General features: G+C 39.2%; 1 protein-coding gene and 1 long non-coding RNA gene across 2 annotated transcripts in view; one reads left to right on the top strand and one right to left on the bottom strand.

Moving 5' to 3' along the window:
* LOC134294355 (uncharacterized) overlaps positions 1–7,854 on the bottom strand; it is a 139,905-nt gene extending 132,051 nt beyond the window's left edge. The window contains exon 1 of the long non-coding RNA XR_010001281.1: positions 7,530–7,854. This is a non-coding gene — a long non-coding RNA (uncharacterized LOC134294355). The remainder of the gene's footprint in view (positions 1–7,529) is intronic.
* The window catches only part of LOC134295553 (uncharacterized), a 473,735-nt gene that overhangs the window by 323,920 nt on the left and 122,415 nt on the right, over positions 1–27,400 (top strand). The gene's annotated exons all lie outside the window — the stretch shown is intronic.

Here is a 27,400-nt window from a genome sequence, read left to right as displayed (position 1 = left end):
AATTGTTGTCTTTCTTTTGGTATTGGATTGCTCTCATCGCATTCATAGTATATGAGCTAAGAATCATTATTATACAGAGTGGCAAACCCAAGAAACTAGTGGCAGAAGGAAGCAGCAGGTTTGTATGAAACTCCATCTTCATTGTAGACTAACCAGCTTCTGGGGGGTTAGTGAGTCTCATGTCAGCAAGGCAGTCAAATCTCTGACCATTTCAATCTAACATTTAGGGGAACTGTACAAAATTTGGAATCTGTTGTGGAGTAGTGTTCAGCACCTTGAATAGCTCCTTTAAACTTTGAGCTAAAATGTGGAGTGAAATAATTTCTTTACTGACATGGAACCCGTCAGCTGCTTCTCTCCTTCCAACACCCTTCCTCCCCATTCTGCATGAAAAGGGATTGGTCTGAGCCACTAGAATTCCTTCCACATAGTAGCATCTAATTTTTTTGAGGACAATCCCAGAATATGGTCTGCACTCCAAAAGAACATAAAACTTTGAATATTGGCGAACTATAAATATTAATTTCCTTTAAAATAATTATAGAAGCTGACAACATTATTTCCATATTTCAGCTATGATTTTTAGAAAAATAATTGTCACTGAATAGAAAAATCAAGATTTTAGATTCACTCATATTGTCATATTTTATATATCAGGTGACTTTTGAAAATTTGGTTGTTACCTTTAGAAGATATGTTTTGTTAGTGCATACATTCAAAAACTACAAATCATTTCACTTGTGTTGTGAACCTGTATTGAAGGGACCATCTTGACTGACAAGAGGTTTGATCAGTTTATCTGTATGCCTCTATTCTCCTTTTAGCTGACTGATGATTTATCAAAATGCTTTCTAATGGGGAACTGAAAGAAACTTGCATCACATAGAATTTATACTCACTCCTTTTAGGTCTGCTAACATCCCTCCAACTATCAAAACTGCAATTTAGTTAAATTCAGTATTATGACTATGATGACTATGGTGATTTTCACGTTGTATCCTATCTCAGAACAAGCACACAGTGACACAAAGGGAAATTATATTTATATGACTGACTTCTCCAAATGAAACAAGACCAAAACTGATGGATATGGGAGGAAACACGACACACTCAAATGTAAAATGAATGATAGCGAACAGGGCTGTAAGTTGAGTGGAGAGAATGCAAGGTTTCCACTCATTTCATGAAGGTCTTAAGAAGAGCACAAAGTTAGGACACAGTTTGAGCTCTAAAGAAAATACCCGACTTTTCCTATTTTTTTTTAAGAGCATGGTTTTGTATTGAATGAAAAGCTAGATTTGGATTCACCTAGAGTGTATCTATGCAGCATAGTTCCAATCCACTTCAACTACCAGGGTTCACAGCCTATGAAATCCTAGGATGCAAAAGGCATAGAATTATCCACTAAAAAAAGAAGCTAACAACCTGAAAGAATTCTCTACAAGAGAACATGACATTTTGTGCTACAGAAATCTAATCCATTTCAATGAATGGCACAATTAAAGTTCTCCAGTAGAGAATTTTAAGAACGCCATCAAACTAGTTGTAATTCATTCCCTTCTCCAGCAATTCAGATATAGCTAACTAAAAGATAAGCCCATTCCTTTTCCAATGTAATCATAAAATTTAATAACTTGATTATGGTGGAACCTTTTTTCTGAAGGAAGCACATCAAGACCTGACTTGTGTCTCCATTTCTATTGGTTCATGTTCTGCTGTGGGAGTTGAGGCAGAATTGATGTGGATGTGAGAGCAGTGTGTTATGCATGACAGATCTGTGCTTTATAGCATTCAGAATATTTTAGAAATAAGAACAGTGTAAAAAGTAACTACAGCACAATCCCTGTATCTATGGGTTTCAATTATCCACTTTTGACAAAATATATCCTCTTTAGGAATTGTCTAGATCCTCCAGTATGATTCTATGATATTTTAGGACCTGAAGTCCTTCATTTCAATAAGTTTCGCTCTTATCCACAGTCCTGTATATCCATATGAAGTCTGTGAACGTATTCCCCATGGATACAGGGATCGTATTGTATTCTAATTACTGTATATACTCGAGTATAAGCCTAGTTTTTCAGCCCTTTTTTTAGGCTTATGCTCGGGTGAGGATCCTGGTTGGCTTATATTTGGGTCAGCTTATACTTGAGAATATATGGTACATTTATTATTTTTCTCTATTATTATTGGTATTATTACATTTATTATTGTACTCTATTATTGTTGCTACTATTACATTTATTTTACTCTATTTTTATTATTATTAATACATTTATTATTTCACTCTGATATTATTATTATTACATTTATTATTCTACTCTATTTATTATTACATGTATTATTTTCCTGTATTTATTACAGTAGAGTCTCACTTATCCAACATAAACGGGCCGGCAGAACGTTGGATAAGCGAATATGTTAAATAATAAGGAGAGATTAAGGAGAAGCCTATTAAACATCAAATTAGGTTATGATTTTACAAATTAAGCACCAAAACATCATGTTATACAACAAATTTGACAGAAAAAGTAGTTCAATGCGCAGTAATGCTATGTAGTAATTACTGTATTTATGAATTTAGCACCAAAAAATCATGATATATTGAAAACATTGACTACAAAAATGCGTTGGATAATCCAGAACGTTGGATAAGTGAATGTTGGATAAGTGAGACTCTACTGTATTATTATTATTACATGTATTATTTTACTCTATTATTATTAAAAGGATACATAAGCACATTTACATTGAAAAAGATGAGAATAATGATTTAATCAGAGTTAGACAGTCTTATCTTAAATTAGAGCTTGATGTAAATATTCAAAAACATTTAACCTACTGATGCCTCATTTAATGTAATTTTTTGGTATCGACTTTTATTTCTGAAATTTCCCACCCTTGGCTTATACTTGAGTCAACGATTTCCCAGTTTTTTTGTGGTAAAATTAGCTGCCTCGGCTTATATTCGGGTCGGCTTATATTCGAGTATATGCGGTACATTTGAGAAACAAGAAAAGAATGCCAATAATTAACTATATCATTAACAAACTACTTTTGGAGTCTTTGAATAATAACCAGAAATAAGTTACATGTATTAAACAAAGGTCTGGAATCCTCCCTTCTTGATTCCCCATTGAAATCCATAACATTGAGGGGCATTAAACATAGACACTGGGCCCTTACCTTGCACTGATATTTAAACCTACAGTTGGTCTAAAGAGGATCTCAATTACTTTTTGTCTGGTTTCTTTGGCTTGTAATCGAGAGCGTTGGAAGCTATTTTTGTTGTGGGTTCATTGGTATTTGTTTAAAATTAATGTATGAGTTTATGAACTTGCTATAGCGATAAAGAATTCTAAGTTTTATATAGCAAGCCACCTTGGGAAGATGCAATCTTGACAGGCAGTTAACAAATACATTCATTAAGTGTGAGTATGTGTGTCTGTGTTGTATGTGTGTGTATGTCTGCTATCTCCTTATGAATAAGAATTTTCCCTCTCAAGTTAACTAAAATCTCCTATACTATAATGCCGCAACAGACTATAATGAAAGCACTGCTGGAATTAATAGGTTTCAGAATTATGAAGAATACTGGTTCATGTCTGTATCCTTGTCAGCAAAAGGGAATCTTGACCCAGTAGAAGAAAAGGAGACTAGCTGCAAGGAAATATTATAGGATTTGATTGAGAAAAATTTCTTTTGGCAAAAAGGAAACAAGCACAGAACACATGTTTTGGAATTAAATGTTTTCCTGCATGGAAATATTAATTTTTGTACAAAAGGCACATGCAGGAAATTGAAACTATGTATGTTTTGCTCCACGTATCTGTTCGAATTACATGCATTCTACGCAATTTTTGTACACAACTTTATGCAATTTGTGAAAATACATCAATTTTTAGAAAGAAATTAATTGTCTAGTTTTCCTGTATACATTCTTGGTGTGTCTAACATTGGTCTTTTTGTTTGTTTACAGTGGATCTCTGGATCTACAGGTTCCAAATCCACAATTTACACTGACTGCAGATTGTCATATCCTATACATAAAATGATGACATGAACATGAATATGGGATCTGGCATGTGTGTGTGTGTGTTTTTTTTGTTTGTTTTTTTGCACACATGGCAGATCCCAAAAGCAAATTCCCACATCTTTTGTGTGTGGGGGTGGTGGTGGGGTGGTGGTGCGGGTATTGTGTTTCCTTAGTATGCAGAAAGCACTGCACTTTGTGCAAAATATAGTCAGTTTGTAAACAAAATATACACTGCCACAAGCCATTTTTTCTGGAGAGGAAAATCACATGTATTTTTGCACAAATGAATAATAATTGCCACCCATCTCAAAATATGATAATGCTTAAATGGCATTGGTTCCTTTGTATTCTCTCAAAGTAAGAAGAAAATTGATGATACTATTCTTCTGGCACAAGTGAATGAATAAAAACCATGTACATCTCTTAATAGGAGCCCCGGTGGTGAAGTGTGTTCAAGCACTGAGCTGCTGAACTTGCAGACCGAAAGGTCCCAGGTTCAAATCCCGGGAGCGGAGTGAGAGCCCGCTATTAGCACCAGCTCCTGCCAACCTAGCAGTTCGAAAACCCGCCAATGTGAGTAGATCAATAGGTACTGCTCCGGTGGGAAGGTAACGGCGCTCCATGCAGTCATGCCGGCCACATGACCTTGGAGGTGTCTATGGACAACGCCAGCTCTTCGGCTTAGAAATGGAGATGAGCACCAACCCCCAGAGTCAGACATGACTGGACTTAACGTCAGGGGAAACCTTTACCTTTACTTTGACATCTCTTAATGGACATTCAATTTGGGTTGATATGTATAGAACTCTTGTGCCAATTGGGTTTTATTTCCTCTCATTCTCTGTCAGAGGGGAGAAAATCCAAGTGTAGGATTCAGAAAACCCACATCAAATAATGTGGCAGAAATTCAACTATGCTCCAAACATATGTGGGCACATTTTGATGTTGCACCTAGAAACTGAGCTTAGGCAGGTTACTGTTTGGATTATAATTGAACTGGACAGGGGGAAATGTGTCCCTGCTGGTTTTGCTGGACCACTCAGTGGCCTTCGATACCATCGACTACGGGATCCTTCTGGAACGCCTTGCAGGAATGGGCCTTGGAGGTACTGTTTTGCAGTGGCTCTGGTTCTTCCTTGAGGGTCGTTCTCAGAAGGTGTTGTTGGGGGACAACTGCTCGGCCCCACAGCCTTTGTTCTGTGGGGTCCTGCAGGGTTCAATATTGTCCCCCATGTTGTTTAATATCTACATGAAGCCACTGGGAGAGATCATCCGGAGGTTCGGGATACGGTGTCACCTGTATGCAGATGATGTCCAACTCTATCACTCCTTTCCACCTGCTACTGAGGAGGCTGTTCAGGTCCTGAACTAGTGCTTGGCTGCTGTGATGGTCTGGATGAAGGTGAATAAATTGAAATTGAATCCAGACAAGACAGAGGTACTCCTGGTCAGTTGCAAGGCCGAACAGGGCATAGGGTTACAGCCTGTATTGGACGGGGTCACACTCCTCCTGAAGATGCAGGTTCACAGTTTGGGGGTTCTCCTGGATTCATTGCTGGACCTGGAACCCCAGGTCTCGACAGTGGCCAGGGGAGCTTTTGTTGTGCCCATACCTTGGGAAGTCAGACTTGGCCACGATAGTCCATGTACTAGTTACATCCTGAATAGATTACTCCAATGCACTCTACGTGGGGTTGCCTTTGAAGACTGTTCGGAAGCTGCAATTGGTACAATGGACAACAGCCAGATTGCTCACTGGAGCTGTGTACAGGGAGCACACAATCCACTTGTTGTGCCAGCTCCACTGGCTGCAAGTTTGCTACTGAGTACAATTCAAAGTGCTCGCTTTAGCCTATAAAGCCATAAACGGTTCTGGCCCAGTTTACCTGTCCAAACGTATCTCCTCCTATCAACCATCTCAGAGTTTAAAATCATGTGGGGAAGCCCTGCTCTCAGTCCTGCCTGCTTTGCAGGCGTGACTGGCGGGGACGAGAGACCGGGCCTTTTCGGTGGTGGCCCCACGGCTATGGAACTCCCTCCCCAGGGAGATCTGATCAGCCTCCTCGCTCTTGATCTTCCTCAAGAAAGTGAAGACATGGCTCTTCAACCAAGCTGTTCAAAAACTCGTGCAGCAATAGACACGAAAGATTCTGAATTTGACCAATTAAACGGCCCAGACCTTGCTCTTGGATCACATGATGCTGATGGCTTTAAGTGTGTTTTATTGTAAATTAAAATTTGGGGGCCCTGGTGGCACAATGTGTTAAAGCGCTGAGCTGCTGAACTTGCGGACCAAAAGGTCCCAGGTTCAAATCCTGGGAGCGGAATGAGCGCCTGCTGTTAGCCCCAGCTTCTGCCAACCTAGCAGTTTGAAAACATGCAAATGTGAGTAGATCAATAGGTACCGCTCCGGCGGGAAGGTAATGGCGCTCCATGCAGTCATGCTGGCCACATGACCTTAGAGATGTCTATGGACAACGCCGGCTCTTCGGCCTAGAAATGGAGATGAGCACCAACTCCCAGAGTTGGTCATGACTGGACTTAATGTCGGGGGAAACCTTTACCTTTTTATTGTAAATTAATGTGTATTTTAAATGACTTTCTGTAATTCTTTGTAATTGTTTGAATTATTGCCATGTTTTAAGTCGCCCTGAGTCCTTTCCGGGGTGAGAAGTAAATAAATAAATAAATATCAAAAGTCCCAGCCACCCAGGTAGCCATAAAGCCTGTTGGATTCTGGGAGCTATAATCCTAAAAAGTGACTTTTCCAACTCTGCCTAAAATCTCTAAACCTTCAACGTGAATTTCATGGATATGTAAATCACCTCTACTTCTAACTCCTTCCCACCCATCATCCCAAAATAAAACACACATTTTGGGCATGATGTTGCATCAAGAGGATGAAATGCAACATCTGAAGATCAGAGGGGCAGCATGGAGAGCCTTTATCAGTCCGTCAGGAGAGACAAACTTGAAATTAAAAAGACGTATGACATTGAATCAAAGGCAATGTGATGCCAAGTTCCACACTCGTCTTTTAACAAATTGTCCCCTGCTTGTCTTCCATGTCAGCCAGAACGACTGCTCAGTTTCATTTTAGCCCAACTGCTAGCAGAATGAAGGATAGAATATGTTACCATTGGGCAATGCAATAAAGGAGCTGGATACATTTGTGTAAGAGGAGTCCCCCCCTTCTGCACTCAGAGCTCTCAGTTTAAAATGATGCAGCCCCGCAATGACAAATTCAACTCTGTTCTGGACATGTGCAAATTGAACTGGTCTTGTAGTGCATTACCACACAGCAAGTTCGACATTATCTGGATCAGAAGTATTTCATTCCACTAGATCACAATCTCCAACGACAGACATGTCATTTTAATTTGTCACTCTTTGTGCGCTGTATCTCTCAGAAATATCATCTTTCCAACCAACTGCCACAGGCTGCTACTCTGAGAAAAAATACCTGTCACAAAGAATAGAAATGTAGACTTACCTAAGGAAGTTTATAACTGAAATCACCACTCAGGGGTCCATTCCCACAGGCTTGGCAGGTGGTGTAATTCACCCAAAAGCTACATTGGAAAGCTGTTTAATTTTCAGGTACTATATAGATGGATAGATATAGATATACACACAGAGACAGACAGACACGTGGCACATGCTGCTCTCCTGCTGATTCCAGCGACTGCTTCTACCCACTGCTGTTACTTGTATAAAGCTATCCAGAGAAGAGACTCAAAGTCAAAACAGCAAAGAAAGCATTGATGGCTAAGTAGCGAAGTTTATTACAGAGTTCAAGTCACGAGGCTTTTATCCCCTAGGCCACCAGAGGCTCCATTGCAAATGGTACGAATGCTATGTACTCTTATTACATACATTTCAGTTTCCATGCAGTTGCCGCCACTTTTTCGTTTTCTCTCAACTCGCTGCTTACCTACAAGAAACACATCCTTGTAGTATAGGAGCACTGAGTTCTGAAGACAAGTTTCCATATGGTTTTTGTATGTTTTCCGGGCTGTATGGGCATGTTCCAGAAGTATTCTCTCCTGACATTTTGCCCACATCTATGGCAGGCATCCTCAGAGGTTGTGAGGTGAGGATGCCTGCCATAGATGTGGGCGAAACGTCAGGAGAGAATACTTCTGGAACATGCCCATACAGCCCGGAAAACATACAACAACCCTGTGATCCTGGCCATGAAAGCCTTCGACAACACAAGTTTCCATATATTTATCCCTGAAGCCTGCCCAGTAAGGAGACCACGTGTTTTTATCTATGTCAACACATCAAATCTCTCACAGAGGTTGTGAGGTGAGGATGCCTGCCATAGATGTGGGCGAAACGTCAGGAGAGAATACTTCTGGAACATGCCCATACAGCCCAGAAAACATACAACAACCCTGTGATCCTGGCCATGAAAGCCTTCGACAACACAAGTTTCCATATATTTATCCCTGAAGCCTGCCCAGTAAGGAGACCACGTGTTTTTATCTATGTCAACACATCAAATCTCTCACAGAGGTTGTGAGGTGAGGATGCCTGCCATAGATGTGGGCGAAACGTCAGGAGAGAATACTTCTGGAACATGCCCATACAGCCCAGAAAACATACAACAACCCTGTGATCCTGGCCATGAAAGCCTTCGACAACACAAGTTTCCATATATTTATCCCTGAAGCCTGCCCAGTAAGGAGACCACGTGTTTTTATCTATGTCAACACATCAAATCTCTCACAGAGGTTGTGAGGTGAGGATGCCTGCCATAGATGTGGGCGAAACGTCAGGAGAGAATGCTTCTGGAACATGGCCATACAGCCCGGAAAACATACAACAACCCTGTGATCCTGGCCATGAAAGCCTTCGACAACACAAGTTTCCATATATTTATCCCCGAAGCCTGTTTTTATCTATGTCAACACATCAAATCTCTAGCAGAAGCATATCTTTAATTAAACTAATGTAAGACTAAAGCACCCCCAAATAATTTGCATTGCAAACGCAACAGCACACAACAATATAGCTTTGTCGGAGCGATCCATTTCTGTCTTCTATGAGGACTACAGTAGGCCCAGATATTACATGAACGTGTAGTATCCAGGTTCAGTTACATACAAAGACTTCTGCTGTTACATAAACCCAGAGCAGGTTTCATTCCATAGTCAAAGTTGAAAAACAGATGGAACAAAGAGGACAGATAACATCTGACAATGCTAGTGTTTTAGTACTATGTTCTAGCTATGGCCTCTTCTTTTATTCCAGATTGTATGTCACTCCAAGTGCAAAAAAACAACAAAAAACCCACAAAAAAAACACCTTGGGAAAGTGCCTAATTAATTAAATTATTGTGTAGCTAGCCAAAACGTGCTGGTTCAATAGTGTGATATTCAGGAATCCAAAAGAACTTTTTGAACTTCCAAAGCTAAAAGCCGTTGACACCCACTGAAGGAAGACTTGGGATCGTCCACATTTCTTGACTTAGCTATAAACAACCAAGGCATCTATAGCTTGGAAACCTTCCAGGTTTCTCTCAGCTTGTCCTCCTCAATTCTTTTCTTTTCTATTTTCAACTGGCATCCTTTAAAATTGGGCAGTCAATTTGGCTATTATTCTCCTGTCTTCACAGATCCTACTTAACAATGTGTAGTACAACGCACACAAGCCGAATGGTTTATTTATACACCTACGTAGCATGCTATAGCAGGATTAAGCTGGATCCCTAAAGAGCCATTAACTTGTATTATAGTGAAGTACTTATTACTGTGGCATATGTAATGGATAATATTTGTTTATGTTTTTAATTACTCACATTTTCAGCCAAGAAAATCTCGGAGGATAATGTCTCATTTACAGGAATGTCCTGGCAAAAGACAACATAATGTAATCACACATTACTAACAATTCCACGACAACCAGGAAATGGTTGAAATATGAAATTCAAATAAAGATTTAATTATAGTATGCTATAAAAACAAAATTAAATAGAGGAGAATACAACACAGCATTCTACAATTTAAGGAAATATACCCCTTTTCCTTGAAAGCTGGGATAGTTCAAATGCTTCCTGTGAAATCAAGATGGGAAAAATCATGTTAATTGAAATTTCTTTTTTGATAATACCTTAATTTGAACCATCACAGTATGGCATGCTCTGAGATGGAGCTAAAATAAAACTTCATTTTTTTCAGTAAAACAATTTTTGACATTTGTAGACATGTCAACCAACCAAATGTCTACTCAGAAATGAAGTCCAGTATGTTCAGTAGGTCTTACGTGCAAGGCAGCACTTGTAATGTGGCAATTAAAATATTCTTAATTTAGCAGTTTACTATATATAGGTAAAGATTTTCCACTGACATTAAGTCTAGTTGTGTCCTACCCTGGGGGGTTGGTACTCATTTCCATTTCTAAGCCAAAAAGCCAGCATTTTCCATAGACACCTCCAAGGTCATGTGGCCAGCATGACTGCATGGAGCACAGTCTTTTTATATAGTGCAAATTATATAGTCATGTGTAAATTGACCTCATTTATAAGTCAATGAACTATATAAGTATAGTTCAATATGCAGTAATGTTATGTTGTACAGTAGAGTCTCAATCGTCCAAGCCTCGCTTATCCAAGCCTCTGGATAATCCAAGCCATTTTTGTAGTCAATGTTTTCAATATATCGTGATATTTTGGTGCTAAATTCGTAAATACAGTAATTACAACACAACATAACATTACTGCGTATTGAACTACTTTTTCTGTCAAATTTGTTGTATAACATGATGTTTTGCCACTTAATTTGTAAAATCATAACCTAACTTGATGTTTAATAGGCTTTTCCTTAATCCCTCCTTATTATCCAAGATATTCGCTTATCCAAGCTTCTGCCGGCCCTTTTAGCTTGGATAAGTGAGACTCTACTGTAATTACTGTATTTATGAATTTAGCACCAAAATATCATGATATATTGAAAACATTGACTACAAAAATGGCTTGGATAATCCAGAAGCTTGGATAAGCGAGGCTTGGATAAGTGAGACTTTACTGTATTTGAACAAAATTGGCGCCTGGCTCCCCATGAACTGCATCCTTTAATTTAAGTTCAAAACCCCATGCAAAAATCAGTGTTTGGAAAAAAGGAGTACGGTATTGCATGTTGGCTGGATAAGACAAAGTTCTATGTTATGCTGGAAAAGAAAAGAAGTCCCAATGATTCTTCTGGATTTTCCTAATAATCTATCCCATTCCTTCTCTCTCTTGATATATCTAGTGACACTTTTCATTAGCCTCAGGATCACTAGGGATCTTAATGGATACTGATGTTGAACAAGTCTTCCTCTTGCTCCCTCCCTCTTACTACTATATAAGAGTTAGAGGCACGAAGAGATGCAATCTCTACAGAGATATGTGATCTAATCATAGTTGTTTATTTGTTGTTAATATTCGATGTCACTTTTCCACAGAGGTCAAAATGGCAGTGTACAACAAATGATTGATTTTATCAGCTAGGTAAACTGGAAATGATCTCATGGTGTAGCCTATAGAGTTGTGCTATTAGTCCTCCATTTCTGCAGTGTTCCAGGGAACTGATGGATACAAGGTTTTATTTATGTCAGGGCAGACCTCCATCATTTTTTCTTCACCAGCTCTCCACATTATTTTTCTCCAAAATGCTTCCAGAAATGGCTGCACTCCAGTTTTTCATGGTAATAGCCCAAACTACAAATGGCCCAAGGCAAGTCATTGTATTGGACTGCAGTTCCTAAAATTAAAGTCCGATGAAAACTGGGAGAGGGGAGATAGAATCACAAATTAAATGTAACTAAATAAAAATAATTAATTCCTTTCATCAACTCTGAACATAATGAGAAACATGTATGTAACATAATAACTGACAATGTCACCCATTTTGTGGAATAACTCTAATTTTTAGTAATTTTTCAGTCACAGGGAGTTGTCTCAACAATTCATGGGTATAGAACAATTATGGTGTATAAAAGTATCACGTTTTATTGATTAGCCCATCGGCCGTATCAAAACATTTAACACATAGACATACATACAACATACAACCCGCGGTAAAAAAGAAGTTAAAATAAACAAGCTGTTAACAAGATCCCATTCAGATCAAATATCTGCATCACCTCCACAGTTTACCCCAATTGATTCCAAATATGCAATTCTCAGCTGTGTTGCTTTGAATAGGAAAAGGGCTGTTTTGTGTTTTTTTAGGAACAATTATGGTGTGTGTTGTCCCTTATGATGCTGTTTTGTGCTCTGTTTTTGCTGGTTGAGCCAATAATATAGGGCCCATCTACATTGACACTGTCATATAGCTTCAAGATGACTTGGAATCATGGTCACCACAAAAAGCATACTGGAAATGCACACTGCAGTGTGGATTTAAGGGTATACTTTGACCAAGCCTTTGGAAATCCAGTGCAATAATAGATATGATAGATGTGTAACTGACAAATGGAATGGCCCAGACTACGCCTATGGATCACGCAATTTACTTGGTTGTATGGAGTTAAATGCTTTTAACTGTTTTAAATTGTATTTTAATATTTTATTTTATTTAGATTGTTGTTTTTGTACTCTGTTCTCAAGGGCATTGAATTGCTGCCATGTTGTGAAGCTGCCTTGAGTCCCCTCCTAGGTTGAGAAAAGCGGGGTAAAAGCACAGTAAATAAATAAATAATAATAAATACAGCATTTTTTTAAAGTCAGCTTTTTCATGTGCTGCAGCAGCTCCCATTTAATAATAATAATAATAATAATAATAATAATAATAATAATAAATACATCACACTGTCCTAGACACTTGGGAAGTGTTCGACTTGTGATTTTGTGATATGAAATCCAGGATATCTATCTTGTTTGCTGTGTCATAATAAAATAATAATCATAATTTCATTTTTGTATGCTGGCTCCATCTCCCCAACGGGGACTCAGAGCAGCTCACAAGGGGGGGAGCCCAATACAATCATATAATATCATAAAAACAACAGTTAAGACATAAGAGAATGCATTTAAAAAACAAATTAACAAGTCATGATTTAAAATAGACATACACTTATCCAAGCTAAACGGGCCTGCAGAACGTTGGATAAGCGAAACTCTGTCTCAGTTCTATGTGTATATGGGCATTGAATGTTTGCCCTATATGTATACAATGTGATCCGCCCTGAGTCCCCTTCTGGGTGAGAAGGGTGGAATATAAATACTAAATAAATAAATAAATAAAATGTAGATGTGCCCATAGTGGTTGGAAAGACAGAATGCCTTCAGATTTCTTCAAACAGGATTTATATACTAACTATTTAGTTAAAAGGAGTCCCGGTGGCGAAGTGTGTTAAAGCACTGAGCTGCTGAACTTGCAGACCGAAAGGTCCCAGGTTCAAACCCCGGGAGCAGTGTGAGCGGCCGCTGTCAGCTCCAGCTTCTGCCAACCTAGCAGTTCAAAAACATGCAAATGTGAGTAGATCAATAGGTACCGCTCCGGCGGGAAGGTAACGGCGCTCCATGCAGTCATGCCGGCCACATGATCTTGGAGGTGTCTACAGACAATGCCGGCTCTTCGGCTTAGAAATGGAGATGAGCACCAACCCCCAGAGTCAGACATGACTGGACTTAACGTCAGGGGAAACCTTTACCTTTTACTATTTAGTTACTTGTGGGAAACATGGATGTAAAGAGTTTGTTTTAAATGATAGCAATAATGGCAAATGATTCCTATTGCAGTATTGCTTTTAAGAAGCAGCCTTCAAAGCTGCAACCAGGACGCTCCCAATTTAGGCGGTATATATATCTTATGTAATACAGAATTGAAGTTTCATTCAGTAGTCAGGTTAAATGTTTATAGTGACCAAAATAGGATCTTTTGACTGATAACACATTGTTATCAATCCAATTCGACAATTCTCACCTACAGGAGTTCATAATTTGGCTCTGCATAAGCAAGGTTCTTCTTTTAAAGGGTCTCTGACATGTTTATGAAAGGAGTAAAAAAAATCTTTTAAGCAACGTATTAGATGAATAGTACCTCAAACACTGTGCTAGACAAGGAACGGTGGCAATGTGAGTATATACCCTCTAAGAGAATCTAAAGGAATGTATTTTAGAAAAAAGGCGGTTTTGTTTTTTAAAAAATCTGTGTAATATGAATGTCTCTGAAAATTCTGTCACTCAGTAGTAGTTCCAGACACATTCATGGTGGTCAGCTTTGATCATAGAAATGCAAGAGATTCCAATGTGGTGTTTTTTTTCTTTCTTCTATTAGCATAAAAAACAATGCTGGTCTTGTCGGAAATCCCCAAATATGCATTTTGAATCAAGTTACAACTAACTGCTTCACAAAGACCCTTGTGTAACTGGATGCTAATTTGGTGAAAATGGCTCAGCCTCTAGGAATTTCCCATTGGTACTTATTTACTGGAATTGAACTCAAAATGGCAACAGGGGAGAAACAGTAGTCACTGAAATTACACTGAGGTTAATGTCTAAGCCCTAGTGTTTAGTGTGATGCTGGGGAAAAAAGAGCAAAAGATAAAATGATCTACAGTGCAAGCCATACACAGAGAGAACTATCCTTGTAATATATGTGTTTGTACGTGCATTGAGGTTACTTGTTAAACTTATAGCAACCCCAAAGATTTCATAGGGTTACCTTAGGTAAGAAATACTCAGAGGTGGTTTTACCAGATATCTTCTCTGAACTGATATTAACTTGTGGTCTCTCATCCAAGTGCTATCGTGAGCTTACCCTGCTTAGCTTCCAAGATCAGATGGGCTCTGGTGCCTTTAGTGTATTTAGGCAGGTCAGTGGGATTTGCATAAATGCTACATCAGGGGTCCTCAAACTTTTTAAGCGGATCCTTCAGATTGTTGAGGAGCTGCATTATCATTTGAAAAAAATACAAACAAATTCCTATGCACACTGCACATGTCTTACTTGTAGTGCAAACAACAACAACAATAATGAAAGAACAATACAATATTTAAAAATAAAAACAATTTTAACCAACGTAAACCTATCAGGATTTCAATGGGAAGTGTGGGCCTGCTTCTGGCCAATGAGATAGGCAAGTTAATTAGGATTATTGCTGTTGTGTGCCTTCAAGTCATTTCAGACTTTGGGCAAGCCTAAGTCTAAAACTGAGGGCGGGGCCAGATAAATGACCTTGGAGGGCTGCATCTGGCCCATGAGCCTTAGTTTGGGGATGCCTGTGCTATGTAATATAACTTAGAGTTGAAATGTACAGATTTTTTTGCATATTTATTTCTCTTGCATATAACCACTGAGCTGCTGAACTTGCTGACCAAAAGGTTGGCAGTTTGAATCCCGAGAGCAGGGTGAACTCCCACTATTAGTCCCAGCTTCTGCCAACCTAGCAGTTTCAAAACATGCAAATGTGAGTAGATCAATAAGTACTGCTTCTGCAGGTCACATGACCTTGGAGATGTCTACGGACAATGGTGGCTTTTGGCTTAGAAATGGAGATGAGCACCAACCCCCAGAGTCGGACACGACTAGATTCAATGTCAGGGGAAACCTTTACCTTTGCCTTTTTATTTGCATCTCTAAACATATTATTAGAAATAAATCAGTAATAGATTAATCAAATATAGTAGGTTACTGCAGGAAACAAACCCAGGTGTAGCCGTGTTGGCCATATAGCAAAAACAAAACAAAACAACCCCCCCCCCCCAAAAAAAAATAACAGTCCAAAATCCACAAAACAGTAATACAGTAGAATCTCACTTATCCAACATAAACGGGCCGGCAGAATGTTGGATAAGAGAATATGTTGGATAATAAGGAGGGATTAAGGAAAAGCCTATTAAACATCAAATTAGGTTATGATTTTACAAATGAAGCACCAAAACATCATGTTATACAACAAAATTGACAGAAAAAGTAGTTCAATACGCAGTAATGTTATGTTGTAATTTCTGTATTTACGAATTTAGCACCAAAATATTATGATGTATTGAAAAAATTGACTACAAAAATGCATTGGATAATCCAGAATGTTGGATAAGTGAGACTCTACTGTACCTTTATTCGCCAAGCCAGACATGTACTAAACAAATCATGCATACTTTTAAAGCTCTACCAGCTTCTCCTAGCTTCTTCCTCATTGAAAACTTTTTGCCATCTTGACCGCACTCTAAGATCACTTGGCCATACATCCCAGTTTTCATCTGTGAAACGTTGGAGTGTATGCGATTTATTTATTTATTTGCTGCATTTATATCCCATTCTTCTCACCCTGCAGGGGACTCAGGGCGGCTCACAAAGAAGGCACAATTTGATGCCACAGATACATACTGTACATAGGGTAAAAACAACATATATACATCAATACTTAAAACATCATAATCTTAAAACAAATTACTTAAAAACCACACAGTCCAAAGGCATATTCCAGGAGCCATTCGGATCCTAAATTGCACTGTCCCATAGTTACTTAATGTATTGCAGATTATTGTCCAAAAGCTTGGTCTCACATCCATGTCTTCACTTTCTTTCTGAAGGACAGGAGGGAGGGAGCGGATCTAATTTCATTGGGGAGGGAATTCCAGGGCTGAGGGGCCACCACTGAGAAGGCCCTGTCTCCTGATCTTAACCACTAAGATGGTTCATAGAGGGAAATACAGTAGAGTCTCACTTATCCAACACTCGCTTATCCAATGTTCTGGATTATCCAACATATTTTTGTAGTCAATGTTTTCAATATATCATGATATTTTGGTGCTAAATTCGTAAATACAGTAATTACAACATAACATTTTTGTGTATTGAATAGGCTTTTCCTTAATCCCTCCTTATTATCCAAGATATTCGCTTATCCAACATTCTGCTGGCCCATTTATGTTGGATAAGTGAGACTCTACTGTACGTTCGTACAGGCTTACTGTATGCATCATCTGGATTTGATTCAGCCCACACTAACCACTATTAAAACCCTCTGGGAATATTCTAACTACGGTGATATTCTCCCTGACTTTAACAGGAGAAATTTATTTATTTATTTATTTATTTATTTATTTACAGTATTTATATTCCGCCCTTCTCACCCCGAAGGGGACATTACACATATAGGCAAACATTCAATGCCTTTTAACATAGAACAAAGACAAGACAAACATAGGCTCCGAGCGGGCCTCGAACTCATGACCTCCTGGTCAGAGTGATTCATTGCAGCTGGTTGCAGCTGGCTTGCTCTCCAGCCTGCGCCACAGCCCGGATACATTATGCCACTTTTCACTCTTGTAGAAAGATGTAGAGTGATTTCAGTAAGAGACAAATTTACTCATCTTTCACCGACAATACTAGATTTTGAAAGTGCAATATGCTTTACTTGTTTGTCCTTATATCCATCATCTAACACACCTCTAATCCTCTACAACTATATTAGGATGTAAAGAGATGTACATTTCATGTTTAAAAATTCACATTAAATTTTAAGTGACGGTGAAATTTCAATTGAGAGTCATCACTTGCTCATACGTGACGGCCAGGCTAGTTAATTTATTTTCCCACTGAATAAGATTGTGTTTATTTTATGAGCCAAGATGTGAAAAGTTCATTCATTGTCAGAATGTGTCGCTAAGAATAAGCATGCTGTTTCACTTTCCTAGCCAGCTCAGGAAAGACCCTGTGTGTGTAATCTGTGAATTGGCTCTCTCCTGATATTGGCCAGGTTTTGTATTACTAAACTAGGGCTCATAACAACAACAAAAAATTTAACCTTTAAATAGAGGCACCCAAATAATTTAAAACAGATTGGAGGGTTTAAAGGGCTTGGAGAATAAGCAGCTCATATTTCAGTTTTTTCCCCCCAAGGGCCTACCTATTTGGTGTTCAAAGTTCATCTTGTATTGCCTGAGTTTGTGATCACTTCTTTACTTGCAATGGATGGATGAAATGTCCAAAGTTTAAAACAAGCATAGGAAAAATGCAACATTATGGGGGGGGGGGGGGCTCTTGTAAAACAATGGCTCTTATTGGACAGAGAATAAGACAAAAATCATCCAAGACTTTTAAAAGTGTGGGGAAAGAGGGTGGTATAGAGAAATTGTAGAGGATTTGAGAAGGATGTTTGTTTTGGGATTTTTTTTAAAAAAAAATCAACACAAAGTTCTCAAAGGTTATTAAGCCAGTTTAGCTCCTTTTATTAAAAAGTTCCTTGTAATTCATTCAGAATTTCTTGCCAGTGGGCACTGACAAATAACAACAAGAAACAATTACATTCCTTATGTATCAGTTTATAACATATCTCTGATTATAGAAACAATAGATTTTGCAGCTTGCTTGGTGTCTTTTTTCCCCCCAAATAGCCCTTAGAAGCAATATACTTTTCTAGTTTTTAATAAAAGTATGCCATTGTTTAAAACGTGTGGGATGTGGTTAGAAATACAGTTCTGTGTTCAGCATATTGACTCTGGAGTAGAGAATATCTATACTGAAAGCTAAATCCCAACAATTGTCAAAGATCTAAGCAGACATTTTTCTCCTTTTTTTTACTTGAACATGAATGCCCCCACCCCATTAAACATATTACAGTAGAGTATCGCTTATCCAACACTCACTTATCCAACATTCTGAATTATCCAACACATTTTTGTAATCAATGTTTTCAATACATCGTGATATTTTGGTGCTAAATTCATAAATACAGTAATTACTACAAAGCATTACTGTGTATTGAACTACTTTTTTCTGTCAAATTTGTTGTATAACATGATGTTTTGGTGCTTAATTTGTAAAACCATAACCTAATTTGATGTTTAATAGGCTTTTCCTTAATCTCTCATTATCCAACATATTCGCTTATCCAATGTTCTGCTGGCCCGTTTACATTGGATAAGTGAGACTCTACTGTAGAATAATACTTTTAAGTTCAGGGAATTAGTTGTTCAGGGAAATTGGTTGAACTTTGCTGAAGCAGACCAGTTTTCATTCTTTTAACCTAGTTTTTGATCATATTATCAATTGCTATACTTTTAAATTGTTTTAGGAACAAATCCGGTGCTTGTCTTAGCTTGTGTTGACCTATTACAAACTGCTTACTTAGGTGATCCCTCATTGTCTGAGTATGATTGTCCTTCGGGTGTCGTGTCCTGGCAGTGGATGTGTAGGTGGCTGTGGAGCCCTATTCTTGACCTGCATGTTGTTCCACAGTGAGGACATCGGTTTCCAAGTGGAATTTGGTACCGATCAGGGTTGGCTTCATGTGCCTTCCTCTTGGCATGTTTCTCCCTTTCACCCTCCATTTGTCCCTCTTCAAATTCCACAGCACAACTGGTCACAGCTGACCTCCAGTAAGAGCGCTCAAGGGCCAGGGCTTCCCAGTTCTCGGTGTCTATGCCACAGTTTTTAAGGTTAGCTTTAAGCTTATTTTTAAATCTCTTTCCTGTCCACCAACATTCTATTTTCTGTTACTGAGTTGAGAGTATAGTAACTGCTTTGGGAGACAATGATCGGGCATTCAGACAACGTGGCCAGTCTAGCTGATGGAGTTGATGGAGTACGAGCATCGCTTCAGTGCTAGAGGTCTTTGCTTCTTCCAGCATACTGACACTTGTCTGCCTGTCTTCCCAAGAGATTTGGAGGATTTTTCAGAGGCAACGTTGATGGAAACGCTCTAGGAGTTGAGTGTGATGTCTGTAGACTATCCACGTTTCGCAGGCATAGAGCAGGGTTGGGAGGACAATAGCTTTATAAACAAGCACCTTGGTGTCCCTGCAGATGTCCCGGTTCTTAAACACTCTCTGCTTCATTCAGAAAAATGCTGCATTCACAGAGCTCAGGCATTGTTGCATTTCAGTGTCAATGTTGACTTTTGTGGAAAGGTGGCTGCCTGTCAGGGATTCCTCTTCTTCAGAAGAGGAAGGGGAGCAGGAAAGTGTTCATGAATCTGAGGGTGAGTTGGAGTCTGAGGAGGAGGTTTTGCTAGTACCCTCATTCCAGGAGAGGTGAAAGGAAACAGAGCAGAGACGTCCTTCAGCAAGATTAGCTGCCAGAAATTCAGCTGAGTAATTAGGAATTGCCCTAGCAGCTGTGTGGGGACCCAGGGCTATAAAAGCCGAAGCAGATGCAGCCAGCTCTTGCTGGTAACAAACTGACTCTAATACCTTCACTCCCTGTGTGCCTGCTCCAAGTCTGCTTCTGGATTTATGCCTGTTTCTTTGTCTGAAGTAATACTTTCTGACTTTCTTTTGCATTATTTCATTGAGTGTACTTTACTATATGTTTTGCTAAAGTAAAGCAGTTTTCATTTAGGGTTGTTGTATGTTTTCCGGCCTGTATGGCCATGTTCAAGAAGTATTCTCTCCTGATGTTTCACCCACATCGATGGCAGGCATCCTCAGAGGTTGTGAGGTATGGAGAAACTAAGCAAGGAGGTTTATATATATATATCTGTGGAAAGTCCAGGGTGAGAGAAGAACTCTTTTTCAGTTGGAGGCCAGTGTGAATGTTGTTTTCATTTACTTACCACAGTGTCTTAAGGCTGTCCCTGTCCCTCGAGGTTTTTATTCTAATCCCTTTCTCACCCAGAGTTTTTAATTTAGTTTTTAATTCAGTGTTCATGCGGCCCGCCCTTGTTATACTGCTGTTTTGATCTTATGTTGTACTGTTTATTTTTATGTATTGGATTATTTAATTGTATTATGATATGGTTATATTGTATTGTCCTGGGCATGGCCCCATGTAAGCCGCCCCGAGTCCCCGTTGGGGAGATGGCGGCGGGGTATAAATAAAGTTTTATTATTATTATTATATTATTCTTGAAAGACAAAACAGGACACTGCCAAAGTAGCGGAAATGGTCAACATTTTCTAACATTACATAATTAAGCTGTAATCCTGGCATTGCAAAGGGATTGGCTGGTGACTGCTAGAAGACCAATTTGGTTTTCTCAATGTTCAATAAGAGACTGAGCTTCTCGTATGCTTCTGCAAAGGTGTTTAAAGTGGCTTGTAGGTCTTCTTCTGAATCCGCACAGACCACATTATCAAACTACTGTTACAAACTATGGGGCCTGTGTTAGTAACACCTAGAACTACCAGATCAGGATTACATCAGAACCTGAGATCAACAGATGACACTTTGCAATATCACAGGTAGTGGGCCCTGTTGATATTTTCATGGAGCTGTAACAAGGAGCAGCTTCAGCCAACCTGGTGACAAAAATTGGCACAACATGGGAACACAGCTCCCTTACCTTTTTGTCCCCTCCTCATAGGATTAGCCCAATATCAGCTTATATTTGATCTTGTAATTTCTGAGATAATTATAACAAGGATAAAAGTAATAAATAAAAATCAGTGTTTCATTCATTCATTTATTGATCCAATGAGACAATCTTAAATATAGTACTGAAGGATAAAGGAATCAAAGGGACCACTGTGCATATTAACTCTGTTTGCAGAATTGAGGTGCTTGATTGTTGCCAGCTGCCACCATGTCTTTGGAGAAAGTGTATAAAGTTACCTTTCCAAGAAGCTTTCTAGGATTTCTGGTTATTTTTCTAAACATGATTCCCCCTTGAGCCATTCACAACATAATTTAGGCATACTTAGGATTATACCATTTTTATGTACAGGAACAGTAAATAGAACTATTCAGATAGGATTCTATGGAGCTATGGCAAGCTAAGAGCCGACAAAACCCCACAAGAAACTGGTGGCTCTTTTAAAAACTGATTTTTTTTTTTCAACTCAATGTAAGAACATTCTGCTCTGACCTGGGAAAATTCCAGATTGCCTAGTAAAAAAAAGTAACTTTTTCAAATTGCAAATCAGACAAGAGTGAAGAGAAATGACCCATTAGGCTGTAAGGACATTCTGCCTAAGAAGCATACAAATAGATTCAGATGACTGGTTTTTCTTCAGACATATAGTTGACATCCTAGGACTCAGGTGGAACCCCACATCTCTCTGTAGGAGTCTGACACATGGTTGACACCACTACTCTCTCAAGCAAACAATAAAGATCTGGATGGCTGAAAGCATGTTGACTTTGAACTTCATCATACATTTAGTCCTCACTGCCAACAGCATTAAAACTAAATGTTCACTTGCAGATTTTTTTTCTCCTTCATGCACAAAACTGGAATCGTTTGTGTGATATATTACAGGAAAAAGAAGGTTGTATTTGTTCCAGTATTGTGAGCATTAAACATTAAGTAAGTATCATCTCAAGACATTTTGCCACCTGAAGCAGAAACCAAATCCACACACAAAGGCACAAAGAAAGTTAAAGTTAATTATTTTAAAAGTCTGATACAATTCAGGCACCCAATCCTGCCTTCATCTATAGACTTCAGTTTTAGGGCATTAGTCTTAAGAAACCACTTTTTCTGGGATCGTTTCTCCTAATATTCTTCAATAAGGCATCACCTAGGTTAAGGCATCAGACTTAAGAAACCACCCTTTCTGGGATCATTAGCCCTCAACACCTTTTCAATGAAGCTGAGTTAAGGCACCCTTTTTGCTTATTTCATTGGGAACTACACTACCTGAAGGATCATTGGCCATTGTTAAAAATATATTTAAAAAAGCAAGGGAGAGTTGTAAGTGGGCCTGAGAATTTAGATCACCAGCTGTTGCACCGTAGGCTACAGAGACACCTTAAAACCACACTGTAGCCCCAGGCTATAAGCAATGCAAGCTGTTTATTGAAGATAATATGTAAGCAATAGTAAATCAAAGTTCAAAGTCAGTAAAACAAGGTTTTAGTCCACAAGCTATGAGACACTTGAAAATCTTGAAGCAAGAGTCCATAGAAATCCAAACACAAGAATAAACTTCAATTAAAGTAATCAAAATTAGTCCAAGGAACAGGATCATGAACTGGAACAAAGAACAGGGTCTTGAATTGGAACAAGAGATTCAAAATGCAAGGCTTTCAGGAACATTACTTGATAATCCAAGATATCCAAGAACAAGAACTGGAGCAAAACTCAAGATACAAGGTTTACAGAAAATTGGCATGAAAGTCCAAAGAAAACATGAAACAAGAATCCATGAAACAGGATCAAACCTCTCAATGAGCAAAGTTACCACCTCTGAATTCTCTCTCAGAAGCAGTTCCTCTTAAAGCTAGAATCGAGGCCTCTTTTTGTGGGAAGTTTGCTCAAAACCCTTTCTCATTAGTAACCGTTTGCTCCTTCTGAAAACCTCCCTTTCTTATCTCTGTTGACATATTGCTTTCTTTCTGTCAACCTCATTACTCTTATCAAGACTGGAATGCCCATCTGCATTCCTTGCATTCCTTGAGTCTCCCAAGGAATGCAGTTCAAGCTGCCTGCTTGAAACCATTGTATGCCTGCTCCCAGAATCCTTAGGAACAGCAGCCTCATCTAACTCTGGCTTTCCTGGAACAGCAGCCTCATCTAACTCTGACTACATAATCATTTGTCTCTTGCTGCATGGGAATCCTAGGCCCCAACCCAGATTCATCTGATTGGTCAGGTGCAGGTACTATCACAGGCTGAACAGGCCCAACACCTGGCTCACCTAACAGCTCAGATGCAGGTTGGAATACAACACCAGTGGACTGGAGCATGATCTGTCCCTCTCAGAAGCCTATTCGCAACAGAAAAATGGAGGCCCAGCTAAAAGACAAGTCACGGCTATCTTCTGTTCTGATTGTCTCAAAAGACAGAGCTAACAAGGGACACCCCCCCCCCCCGGTCTGGGTGAGCAGCTTCGTCTCCACGCTCCATATGTAGCCGAATGAAACCGAAAGTAGTCGTGGTCAGCAGCTGTGTGGTCTGTTGTGGACGCAAAAGAATGGCAGGAATACTCATGCCAATACAAAGAAAGGATTCCCTGAAATGCACAGGCAAGAGGCCACTATAGCTAGAAGTGTAATCCAATAATATGAACTATAAAACAGTCATTAAACCAAGATATAATCCATGTGTTACCAACACACATACATTCATAGAAAGTAAAACTCTATATTCAGAGTTTGTGAGTCCAATGCCCACCAGAGTTCATGTTCCACATGGAGGACTGTAAAAGTCACTAATTGTGAGTCCAAATTTAAACGTCCAAGTAAGTGAATCCTTTTATGAAATCCAATGTTTTAAACAAGTCCAAGGTTAGTCACCATCCACAACCGGTTTCGACTGTGTAGTCTTCCTCAGGTGGTGGTTATGCAGGTATGGAGAACCTAGAGTAGTCAATTTCGTTCTTCGAGTATATAATTTCAATGTGTCATTATCAATGACGGAGTGGACCTACAGGGAATACATACGAGTGGCTAGAAACACTTGTACAGGATAAAAATCACAAATTACAAAGTATAGTAAAAGCATGTATACTCACATAAACTCTCCTCCATGAACTATCCTACAGAAGTGCTCTGCTACTGGTTTGATTCCTTAGGCAAGCACAGGAGAAGCAGATAGAACTCACTGTATATAGGGAGAATTTTAAAGGGGCCCAGTATGGATATAGGTGTGGCTATATATCAGCCATTTGAAAGAAGTTTTACGTAAAATAACCTATTTGAACATCACCAAAGGTATACACCAAGCTCACAGAAAACATTGAAATGAAACAGAATCATTGAGACCCTTAGGGTGAACTGTTTTAAGAGTGAATATCCAGAAGGCTTCCCGTTGTTGTAGTTTGGTGCATAAATCTATGTTTGAGGAAGAAGTAACTACCTCTAGGACTAGAACCCTGAATGATTCAGGACTATGGTTCATGTCATTGAAATGTTTATACAGGCTTGAGTCAATGGCCCGATTCCTAATCTTACTCTTGTGTTCTGTTACACGGAGTTTAATTTGTCTACTGGTCTGGCCGACATACATCAAGGAACAGGGACAAGTAATAAGGTAGATGACTCCTTTGGTGGTGCATGTAGCAAAATGTTGCAGTTGATGAACTATCTTAGTATGAGGATTCTGAAACAACTTAGTATGAATAAATTGGGGACATATGGCACAATGGTGGCAAGGAAAATTTCCTACCAAATTAGGTCTAATTTTTCACACTACGAGTGTCATGGTCAATATTTGAGTGTACCAACATGTCTTTCAAGTTCTGTGTTCTTTTATGTGCCACAATGGGGGGCCTTTCACACTTATGCCACCACGGCTAGCTGAAAGAGTGGAAAGAGCCAAATCAGCCGGAGCCCGCTTAGAAAAATTTATCCGTGTACAATTCTATTCAGTATACAATTCTAACTATAACTTTTCTTCCAAATAGTGCAAAATAGGCTGTTGTTGACCCATCTTCTAGGAGTTCTGTAATTGGATGAGGTTATTTGATCCTGTGAAATGCATTCCAACTTACACACCAATAGATCCACTTTTCCTTTAGCAGTAACAAGGGGAAATTCCAGTAAACCCAGCAATGACTGAAGCACATTGTCCTTCTTGATTTCTCTGAAAGAATGAGGCTGTAATCCTATATGCTTGGAATGTGGAAAGTGGAACTCAAAAACTGCAGCTGATATTATCTGAATTCATATAAAAATATGCCAAAATAGATATGCTTCTAAAATCAGCCCCAAAATAAAGCTAGCAATACTGGAAATAACTCTGATGGGCAGGTAAGGTAAAGGTTTTCCCCTGACGTTAAGTCCAGTCATGTCTGACTCTGGGGGTTGGTGCTCATTAAAAGCAAGCCCTAGGCCCCTTTTACACTGGCCATGTAATCCAAATTATCAAAGTAGATAATTCACATGATCTGTTTTGAACTGGATTATATGAGTCTGTACTACTATAAATTTCAGTTCAAAGCAAATAATCTAGATTTTATATAATCTGACAGCATAGAAGGGGCCTTAAAGGTAAAGGTAAAGGTTTTCCCTGACGTTAAGTCCAGTCATGTCTGACTCTGGGGGTTGGTGCTCATCTCCATTTCTAAGACGAAGAGCCGGTGTTGTCCGTAGACACCTCCAAGGTCATGTGGCTGGCATGACTGCATGGAGCCCCGTTACCTTCCCGCTGGAGCGGTACCTATTGATCTACTCACATTTGCATGTTTTCGAACTGCTAGGTTGGCAGAAGCTGGAGCTAACAGCGGGCGCTCACACTGCTCCTGGGATTTGAACCTGGGACCTTTCAGTCTGCAAGTTCAGCAGCTCAGTGCTTTGACACACTTCGCCACCGGGGTTCCTCTAAGTAAGGGGCCTTACTTCTGAACAAACATGCATGTGTGTGCAACTTCTGAATAAACCTAAATGTATATCTAACATAATGATTAAAACCTACATGTATATACAGTAGAGTCTCACTTATCCAAGCTAAACGGGCCGGCAGAAGCTTGGATAAGCGAATACCTTGGATAATAAGGAGGGATTAAGGAAAAGCCTATTAAACATCAAATTAGGTTATGATTTTACTAATTAAGCACCAAAACATCATGTTTTACAAAAAAAATTGACAGAAAAAGCAGTTCAATATGCAGTAATGTTATGTTATAGTTACTGTATTTACGAATTTAGCACCAAAATATCACGATATATTGAAAACATTGACTACAAAAATGGCTTGGATAATCCAGAAACTTGGACAAGTGAGACTCTACTGTAGACCATATTCTAACATATTTTGAAGGTCAATAAAATGCAAATGAAAGTATTCCTTTATTTGAGTTTTATTTTATTTGGCACCCACAGTAAACCGAATTGATTATGCCAGAAACTCTATAATTGTTAATGAGGTATACAATGGTTAGGTTGGAGTCTCCTCAAAACATATATTTTATTAATGGTGTAGCCATTAGCTACCATGATGCAAGTTGTTGCTTTTTGAAAGACAAGAGAAACTGAGGATGCTTTCTGCTGCACCAAAGCAGGTTTAAGTTTCCATTCCTGCCCAAAAAAAACAGGCTTTCTTAGTGAGGTATCCCTATGCCATCTCTGTAACTTCTGGGATGGCATGGGGACACCCACCCACCCCAAAAGCATTAAAAGTAAAAAGAACTTACTGGGCCATCATTACGCTGCTCCAGCAGACCTCCTAAAGTATACAAATGATGCACCAGAATGTGTAGGGGGGAAGCAGCAAAATCAACCCACTAAATTCTGCAGTTTGCTTCATCAACCACTTGTTTCCAACAATGGGGGTGTGGCTGGCAACGCAGCGTTTTGGCGACACTGCACAACTGCGGGAAGGGGTGACCGGCTGGTTGAGAACAAGTGGCAGAATTTAGTGGGGAAGGAGTTGCAAAGCTCCTTAATCACTATGGTAAGTGCCTAGATTTGAATGGCGACTACGTGAGATGTGGTATTTGGGCGTGGCTTTCAACTGTATATGGTAAATGTTTTCTCCTATACTTTGTTCATTTTTAATTCCAAAATGTAATGTACTTTCTGGATAGCCCTCGTATCTGCCAGACAA

The sequence above is a fragment of the Anolis carolinensis genome, chromosome 1 (assembly GCF_035594765.1).
Source record: "Anolis carolinensis isolate JA03-04 chromosome 1, rAnoCar3.1.pri, whole genome shotgun sequence".
NCBI lineage: Eukaryota > Metazoa > Chordata > Lepidosauria > Squamata > Dactyloidae > Anolis > Anolis carolinensis.
This window is presented reverse-complemented; position numbering and strand designations above follow the sequence as displayed.